Source organism: Carcharodon carcharias, chromosome 9 (genome assembly GCF_017639515.1).
Source record: "Carcharodon carcharias isolate sCarCar2 chromosome 9, sCarCar2.pri, whole genome shotgun sequence".
NCBI classification, from domain to species: Eukaryota; Metazoa; Chordata; class Chondrichthyes; order Lamniformes; family Lamnidae; genus Carcharodon; species Carcharodon carcharias.
The window spans coordinates 75,060,753-75,071,358 of NC_054475.1; the positions used below are offsets into that span (position 1 = coordinate 75,060,753).

Below are 10,606 nucleotides of genomic sequence, written 5' to 3' on the forward strand. Positions count from 1 at the left end.
ACTGCTGTCACTATGCACGGCTGTCATTATGCACTCATGTCACTGTGCACTGCTGGCACTGTGTACTGCTGTCACTGTGCTTTGCGATCACTATGCCCTGATGTCACAGGGTACTGCTGTCACTATTCATTGCAGTCACTGTGTACTGCTGTGTCTGCACTGCTGTTACTGTTTACTGCTGTCATTATGTTGTGGTGCGTCTGTGCCCTGCTGTCAGTATGCACTGCTGTCACTATACACTGTTGTCACTGTGTACTGCTGTCACTGTGCACTGCTGGCAATATGCATTGTTGTCGCTCTGCACTGCCATCACTACACTATGCACTGCTGCCTCTTGGCACTCTGTCACTGTGCAGTGCTGTCACTGCACACTGCTGTCACTATGCATTGCTATCTCCATGCACTGCTGTCACTGTATACTGCTGTCACTGTGTACTTCTGTCACTATGCACTGCTGTCACTGTGCCCTACTGTGTCTGCACTGCTGTCTCTATGCACTGCTGTCACTATGCACCGCTGTAACTGTGCACTGCAGTCATTGTGTTCGACTGTCTCTGTGCACTGCTGTCACTGTGTACTGCTGTCTCTGTGCACTGCTGGCACTATTCACTGCTGTCACTATGCACTGTTGTCTGTGCACTGCTGTCACTAGGCACTGCGGTCACTGTGTACTGCTGTCACTATGCGCTGCTGTCAGTGTGTACTGCTGTCACTATTCATTGCAGTCACTATTCATTGCAGTCACTGTGTACTGCTGTCTCTGCACTGCTGTTACTGTTTACTGCTGTCATTATGTAGTGGTGTGTCTCTGCCCTGCTGTCAGTATGCACTGCTGTCACTATACACTGTTGTCACTGTATACTGCTGTCACTGTGCACTGCTGGAAATATGCATTGCTGTCGCTGTGAACTGCCGTGACTACATTATGCAGTGCTGCCTCTTGGCACTGCTGTCACTGTGCAGTGCTGTCACTGTGCACTGCTGTCACCATGCACTGTTGGCACTGTGTACTGCTGCCGCTGTGCACTGCTGTCACTATGTACTGCTGTCACGATGCACTGTTGTCTCTGTGCACTGCTGTCACTATGTAGTGCTGACACTATGCACTGCTGTCACTATGCACGGCTGTCACTATGCACTGCCGACACTATGCACTGCTGTCTCTATGCACTGCTGTCTCTGTGCACTGCTCTCACTATGTAGTGCTGACACTATGCACTGCTGTCAATATGCACCGCTGTCACTGTACACTGCTGTCATTGTGTACCACTGACTCTGTGCAATGTGTCACTATGCACTGCTGACACTGTGTACTGCTGTCAGTGTGCACTGCGGTCACCATGCACTGCTTCACTGTGTACTTCTGTCAATATGCACTGCTGTCACTTGCACTGCTGCCACTGTGCACTGCTGTCACTATGTACTGCTGTCACGATGCACAGTTGTCTCTGTGCACTGCTGTCACTATGTAGTGCTGACACTATGCACTGCTGTCACTGTGCACTGCCGACACTATGCACTGCAGTCTCTATGCACTGCTGTCTCTGTGCACTGCTCTCACTATGTAGTGCTGACACTATGCACTGCTGTCACTGTACACTGCTGTCATTGTGTACCATTGACACTGTGCAATGTGTCACTATGCACTGCTGACACCGTGTACTGCTGTCAGTGTGCACTGCGAACACCATGCACTGCTTCACTGTGTACTTCTGTCAATTTGCACTGCTGTCACTTGCACAGCTGGCACTGTGTACTGCTGTCACTATGCACTGCTGTCACCGTGCACAGCTGTCACTGTGCCCTGCTGTCACTCTGCACTGCTGCCACTGGGCACTGCTCGCACTGTGTACAGCTGTCACTGTGCACTGCTGACATTATGTACTCATGTCACTGTGCACTGCTGGCACTGTGTACAGCTGTCACTGTGCACTGCTGACATTATGTACTCATGTCACTATGCCCTGCTGTCACTGTGTACTGCTGTCACTACACGGCTGTTACTGTTTACTGCTGTCACTGTGTAGTGCTGTCACTGTGCACTGCTGTCACTATGCACTGTAGTCTCTGTGCACTCTTGTCACTGTGTACTGCTGTCACTGTGCACTGCTGTCACTGTGCCCTGCTGTGTCTGCACTGCTGTCACTATTCACTGCTGTCACTATGCACCGCTGTCACTGTGCACTGCAGTCACTGTGTTCGACTGTCTCTGTGCACTGCTGACACTGTGTACTGCTGTCTCTGTGCACTGCTGGCACTATTCACTGCATTCACTATGAACTGTTGTCTCTGCGCACTGCCGTCACTACACTATGCACTGCTGCCTCTTGGCACTGCTGTCACTGTGTACTGCTGTCTTTGTGCACTGCTGGCACTATTCACTGCGTTCACGATGCACTGTTGTCACTGTGTACTGCTGTAACTATGCACCGCTGTCACTGTGCACTGCTGTCACTGTGTACCGCTGTCTCTGTAAACTGCTGGCACTATTCACTGCTGTCATTATGAATTGCTGTCTCTGTGCACTGTTGTCACTATGCACTGCTTACACTATGCACTGCTGACACTAAGCACTGCTGTCTCTATACACCTGCTATCACTGTGCACTTCTGTCTCTGTGCACTGCTGTCATGATGCAGTGCTGACACTATGCACTGCTGTCACTATGAACTGCTGTCACTGTGCACTGCTGTCACAGGGTACTGCTGTCATTATTCAGTGCAGTCACTGTGCACTGCAGTCTCTGTGCACTGCAGTCACTATGCCCTGCTGTCACTGTGTACTGCTGTCACTATGCAGCGTTGTCACTGTGCAATGCTGTCACTGTGTACTGCTTTCTCTGTGCACTGCTGTCACAGTGTACTGCTGTCTCTGTGAACTGCTGGCACTATTCACTGCTGTCATTATGCACTGCTGTCTCTATGCACTGTTGTCACTATGCACTGCTGACACTATGCACTGCTGTCACTGTGCAATGCTGTCACTGTGTACTGCTTTCTCTGTGTACTGCTGTCACTGTGTACTGCTGTCTCTGTGCACTGCTGGCACTATTCACTGCTGTCACAATGCACTGCTGTCTCTGTGCACTGCTGTCACTACGCACTGCTGACACTATTTACTGCTGCCCTATGCACTGCTGTCTCTATGCACTGCTGTCACTGTGTACTGCAGTCTCTGGGCACTTCTGTCACTATGCAGTGCTGACACTATGCACTGCTGTCACTATGCACTGCTTTCACTGTGCACTGCTGCCATTGTATTCCACTGTCCCTGTGCACTGTGTCACCATGCACTGCTGACACTGTGTCCTGCTGTATCTGTGCACTGCTGCCACTATGCAGTGCTGTCACTTTGTACTGCTGTCTCTGCGCACTGCTGTCTCTGTGCACTGCCGTCACTATGCCCTGCTGTCACTGTGTACTGCTGTCACTATGCACTGCTGTCACTTTTTACTGCTGTCACTATGCACTGCTGTCACAAAGCACTGCTGTCATTCTGTACTGCTGTCACTTTGCACTGCTGTCACTTTGTACTGCTGTCTCTGTGCACTGCTGTCACTATGCACTGCTGTCACTGTGTACTGCTGTCACTATTCACAGCTGTTACTGTGTACTGCTGTCACTATGCACTGCTGTCACTGTGCACTGCTGTCATTGTGTACTGCTGTCACTATGCACTGGTGTCACTATGAACTGCTGTCACTTTGTACTGCTGTCACTATGCACCGCAGTTTCTAGGCACTGCTGTCACTGCGTACTGCTGTCACTATGCACTGGTGTCACTATAAATTGCTGTCACTGTGCACTGCTGTCACTATGCACCGCAGTCTCTATGCACTGCTGTCTCTGTGCACTGCTGTCACTACGCACTGCTGACACTACGGACTGCTGACCCTATGCACTGCTGTCTCTATGCACTGCTGTCACTGTGTACTGCTGTCTCTGGGCACTTTTGTCACTATGCAGTGCGCACATTATGCACTGCTGTCACTGTGTACTGCTGTCACTAAGCACTGCTGTCACTATGCACTGCTGTCATTGTGTACTGCTGTCACTATGCACTGGTGTCACTATGCACTGAAGTCACTGCGTACTGCTGTCACTGTGTACTGCTCTCACTGTGTACTGCTGTCTCTGTGCACTGCTGTCACTATTCACTGCTGTCACTATGCACTGCTGTCTCTGTGCACTGCTGTCACTACGCACTGCTGTCACTATGTACTGCTGTCACTGTGCGCTGCAGTCTCTATGCACTGGTGTCTCTGTGCACTGCTGTCACTATGCACTGCTGACACTACGGACTGCTGACCCTATGCACTGTTGTCTCTATGCACTGCTGTCTCTGGGCACTTCTGTCACTATGCTGTGCTGACACTATGCACTGCTGTCACTATGCACCGCTTTCACTGTGCACTGCTGTCATTGTGTTCCAGTGTCCCTTTGCACTGTGTCACTATGCACGGCTGACACTGTGTCTGCTGTATCTGTGCACTGCTGCAACTATGCATTGCTGTCACTGTGTACTGCTGTCACTATGCACTGCTGTCACTTTGTACTGCTGTCTCTGTGCACTCCTGTCTCTGTGCACTGTTGTCACTATGCACTGCTGTCACTGTGTAATGCTGTCAATATTCACTGCTGTTACTGTGTACTGCTGTCACTATGCACTGCTGTCACTATGCACTGCTGTCATTGTGTACTGCTGTCACTATGCACTGGTGTCACTATGAACTGCTGTCACGGCGTACTGCTGTCACTATGCACCGCTGCCACTGTGCAACACTGTCACTGTGTACTGCTTTCTCTGTGCACTGCTGTCATTGTGGTCCACTGTCTCTGTGCACTGTGTCACTATGCACCACTGACACTGTGTACTACTGTCATTGTGTACTGATGTCACAGTGAACTGCTGTCACTATGCACAGCTATCACTTTGTACTGCTGTCACTATGCACCACTGTCACTGTGCAATGCTGTCACTGTGCACTGTTGTGTCTGTGCACTGCTGTCAATGTGTACTGCTGTCTCATTGCACTGCTGGCATTATTCAAAGCTGTCACTTTGCACTGCTGTCTATGTGCACTGCTGTCACTATGCACTGGTGAGAGTATGCACTGTTGACACTATGCACTGCTGTCAATGTGTACTGCTGTCTCTGGGCAATGCTGTCACTATGCAGTGCTGACACTATGCACTGCTGTCACTATGCACTGCTGTCATTGTGTACCACTGTCTCTGTGCACTGTGTCACTATGCACTGCTGGCACTGTGTACTGCTGCATCTGTGCATTGCTGTCACTATGCACTGCTGGCACTAAGCACTGCTGTCATTGTGTACTGCTGTCACTGTGTACTGCTGTCCCTGTGCACTGATGGCATTATTCACTGCTGACACTATGCACTGCTGTCTCTGTGCACTGCTGTTACTACACACTGCTGATACTATGGACTGCTGACACTATGCACTGCTGTCACTATGCACTGCTTTCACTGTGCACTGCTGTCATGGTGTTCAACTCTCCCTGTGCACTGCTGGCACTATGCAGGGCTGACACTGTGTCCTGCTGTAACTATGCACTGCTGTCTCTGTGCACTGCTGTCACTACGCACTGCTAACACTAGGGACCGCTGACCCTATGCACTGCTGTCACTATGCACTGCTGTCACTGTGTACTGCTGTCTCTGGGCACTTCTGTCACTATGCTGTGCTGACACTATGCACTGCTTTCACTGTGCACTGCTGTCATGGTGTTCCACTGTCTCTGTGCACTGTGTCACTATGCACTGCTGACACTGTGTCCTGCTGTATCTATGCACTGCTGTCACTATGCAATGCTGTCACTATGTACTGCTGTCTCTATGCACGGCTGTCAATATGCACTGCTTTCACGGTACACTGCTGTCATTGTGTTCCACTTTCCCTGTGCACTTTGTCACTAAACACTGCTGACACTGTGTCCTCCTGTATCTGTGCACTGCTGCCACTATGCACTGCGGTAAGTTTGTACTGCTGTCTCTCTGCACTGCTGTCTCTGTGTACTGCTGTCACTATGCACTGCTGTCTCTATGTACTGCTGTCACTATGCACTGCTGTCACTGTGTACTGCTGTCACAATGCACTGGTGTCACTAAACACAGCTGTCAATGTGGACTGCTGTCACTATGCACCGCAGTCTCTATGCACTGCTGTCACGGCGTACTGCTGTCACTATGCACTGCTGTCACTGTGTACTGCTGTCAATATGCACTGCTGTCTCTGTGCAATGCTGTCACCATGCACTGCTGTCACTATGCACTGCTGTTACTATGCACTGCTGTCACTATTCACTGCTGTCACTGTGTACAGCTGTCACTGTGTACTGCTCTCACTATGCACTGCTGTCACTATGAACTGCTTTCACTGTGCAGTGCTGTCATTGTGTTCCACTGTCTCTGTGCATTGTGTCACTATGCACGGCTGACACTGAGTCCTACTGTATTTGTGCACTGCTGTCACTACGCACTGCTGACACTACGGACTGCTGAACCTATGCACTGCTGTCTCTATGCACTGCTGTCACTGTGTACTGCTGTCACTATGCACTGGTGTCACTATGCACTGCTGTCACTGTGGACTGCTGTCACTATGCACCGCAGTCTCTATGCTTTGCTGTCACTGCGTACTGCTGTCACTATGCACTGCTGTCAATGTGTACTGTTGTCAATATGCACTGCTGTCTCTGTGCAATGCTGTCACCATGCACTGCTGTCACTATGCACTGCTGCCACTATGCACTGCTGTCACTGTGTACTGCTGTCACTATGCACTGCTGTCACTATTCACTGCTGTCACTGTGTACAGCTGTCACTGTGTACTGCTATCACTATGCGCTTCTGTCACTATGCACTGCTTTCACTGTGCACTGCTGTCATTGTGTTCCACTGTCTGTGTGCACTGTGTCACTATGCAAGGCTGACACTGTGTCCTGCTGTATCTGTGCACCGCTGTCACTACGCACTGCTGACACTACGGACTGCTGAACCTATGCACTGCTTTCTCTATGCACTGCTGTCTCTATGCACTGCTTTCACTGTGCACTGCTGTCATTGTGTTCTACTGTCTCTGTGCAATGTGTCACTATGCACTGCTGACACTGTGTCCTGCTGTATCTGTGCACTGCTGCAACTATGCATTGCTGTCACTGTGTACTGCTGTCACTATGCACTGCTGTTACTATGCACTGCTTTCAATGTGCAATGCCGTCATTGTGTTCCATTGTCCCTGTGCACTGTGTCACTATGCACTGCTGACACTGTGTCCTGCTGTATCAGTGCACTGCAGTCACTACGCACTGCTAACACTATGGACTGCTGAACCTATGCACTGCTGTCTCTATGCACTGCTGTCACTGTGTATTACTGTCAATATGCACTGCTGTCACTATTCACTGCTGTCACTGTGTACAGCTGTCACTGTGTAATGCTCTCACTATGCACTGCTGTCACTATGCACTGCTTTCACTGTGCACTGCTGTCATTGTGTTCCACTGTCTCTGTGCACTGTGTCACTATGCACGGCTGACACTGTTTCCTCATGTATTTGTGCACTGCTGTCACTACGCACTGCTGACACTACGGACTGCTGAACCTATGCACTGCTTTCTCTATGCACTGCTGTCACTGTGTACTGCTGTCTCTGGGCACTTCTGTCACTACGCTGTGCTGACACTATGCACTGCTGTCACTATGAACTGCTTTCACTGTGCACTGCTGTCATTGTGTTCCACTGTCTCTGTGCACTGTGTCACTATGCACGGCTGACACTTTGTCCTACTGTATTTGTGCACTGCTGTCACTACACACTGCTGACACTACGGACTGCTGAACCTATGCACTGCTGTCTCTATGCGCTGCTGTCACTGTGTACTGCTGTCTCTGGGCTCTTCTGTCACTATGCTGTGCTGACACCATGCACTGCTGTCACTATGCACTGCTTTCACTGTGGACTGCGGTCATTTTGTTCTACTGTCTCTGTGCAATGTGTCACCTGCACTGCTGACACTGTGTCCTGCTGTATCTGAGCACTGCTGCAACTATGCATTGCTGTCACTGTGTACTGCTCTCACTATGCACTGCTGTCACTATGCACTGCTTTCACTGTGCACTGCTGTCATTGTGTTCCACGGTCCCTGTGCACTGTTTCACTATGCACAGCTGACACTGTGTCCTGCTGTATCTGTGCACTGCTGTCACTACGCACTGATGACACTACGGACTACTGAACCTATGCACTGCTGTCTCTATGCACTGCTGTCACTGTGTACTGCTGTCTCTGGGCACTTCTGTCACTACGCTGTGCTGACACTATGCACTGCTGTCACTATGCACTGCTTTCACTGTGCACTGCTGTCATTGTGTTCCACTGTCCCTGTGCACTGTGTCACTATGCACTGCTGTCACTGTGTACTGCTGTCACTATGCACGGCTGCCACTATGCACTGCTGTCAGTTTGTTCTGCTGTCTCTCTGCACTGCTGTATCTGTGTACTGCTGTCACAATGCATGGCTGTCACTATGCAATTCTGTCACTGTGTACTGCTGTCACTATGCACTGGTGTCACTATGCACTGCTGTCACTGTGGACTGCTGTCACTATGCACCGCAGTCTCTATGCTTTGCTGTCACTGCGTACTGCTGTCACTATGCACTGCTGTCAATGTGTACTGCTGTCAATATGCACTGCTGTCTCTATGCAATGCTGTCACTGTGCACTGCTGTCACTATGTACTGCTGCCACTTTGCACTGCTGTCACTGTGTACTGCTGTCACTATGCACTGCTGTCACTATTCACTGCTGTCACTGTGTACAGCTGTCACTGTGTACTGCTATCACTATGTGCTGCTGTCACTATGCACTGCTTTCACTGTGCACTGCTGTCATTGTGTTCCACTGTCTGTGTGCTCTGTGTCACTATGCATGGCTGACACTGTGTCCTGCTGTATCTGTGCAACGCTGTCACTACGCACTGCTGACACTACGGACTGCTGAACCTATGCACTGCTGTCTCTATGCACTGCTGTCTCTATGCACTGCTTTCACTGTGCACTGCTGTCATTGTGTTCTACTGTCTCTGTGCAATGTGTCACTATGCACTGCTGACACTGTGTCCTGCTGTATCTGTGCACTGCTGCAACTATGCATTGCTGTCACTGTGTACTGCTGTCACTGTGTACTGCTCTCACTATGCACTGCTGTCACTATGCACTGCTTTCACTGTGCACTGCTGTCATTGTGTTCCACTGTCTCTGTGCACTGTGTCACTATGCACGGCTGACACTGTTTCCTAATGTATTTGTGCACTGCTGTCACTACGCACTGCTGACACTACGGACTGCTGAACCTATGCACTGCTTTCTCGATGCACTGCTTTCACTGTGTACTGCTGTCTCTTCGCACTTCTGTCACTACGCTGTGCTGACACTATGCACTGCTGTCACTATGAACTGCTTTCACTGTGCACTGCTGTCATTGTGTTCCACTGTCTCTGTGCACTGTGTCACTATGCACGGCTGACACTGTGTCCTACTGTATTTGTGCACTGCTGTCACTACGCACTGCTGACACTACGGACTGCTGAACCTATGCACTGCTGTCTCTATGCACTGCTGTCACTGTGTACTGCTGTCTCTGGGCTCTTCTGTCACTATGCTGTGCTGACACTATGCACTGCTGTCACTATGCACTGCTTTCACTGTGGACTGCTGTCATTGTGTTCTACTGTCTCTGTGCAATGTGTCACCTGCACTGCTGACACTGTGTCCTGCTGTATCTGAGCACTGCTGCAACTATGCATTGCTGTCACTGTGTACTGCTCTCACTATGCACTGCTGTCACTATGCACTGCTTTCAATGTGCACTGCTGTCATTGTGTTCCACGGTCCCTGTGCACTGCTGTCTCTATGCACTGCTGTCACTGTGTACTGCTGTCTCTGGGCACTTCTGTCACTACGCTGTGCCGAAACTATGCACTGCTGTCACTATGCACTGCTTTCACTGTGCACTGCTGTCATTGTGTTCCACTGTCCCTGTGCACTGTTTCCTAATGTATTTCTGCACTGCTGTCACTACGCACTGCTGACTCTACGGACTGCTGAACCTATGCACTGCTTTCTCTATGCACTGCTGTCACTGTGTACTGCTGTCTCTGGGCACTTCTGTCACTACGCTGTGCTGACACTATGCACTGCTGTCACTATGAACTGCTTTCACTGTGCACTGCTGTCATTGTGTTCCACTGTCTCTGTGCACTGTGTCACTATGCACGGCTGACACTGTGTCCTACTGTATTTGTGCACTGCTGTCACTACGCACTGCTGACACTACGGACTGCTGAACCTATGCACTGCTGTCTCTATGCACTGTTGTCACTTTGTACTGCTGTCTCTGGGCTCTTCTGTCACTATGCTGTGCTGACACTATGCACTGCTGTCACTATGCACTGCTTTCACTGTGGACTGCTGTCATTGTGTTCTACTGTCTCTGTGCAATGTGTCACCTGCACTGCTGACACTGTGTCCTGCTGTATCTGAGCACTGCTGCAACTATGCATTGCTGTCACTGTGTACTGC

General features: G+C 50.3%; 1 protein-coding gene across 1 annotated transcript in view; it reads left to right on the forward strand.

Annotated features, from left to right (window-relative positions):
• Nucleotides 1-10,606, forward strand: part of LOC121282432 (gamma-aminobutyric acid receptor subunit alpha-5-like) — a 529,643-nt gene that overhangs the window by 212,910 nt on the left and 306,127 nt on the right. The gene's annotated exons all lie outside the window — the stretch shown is intronic.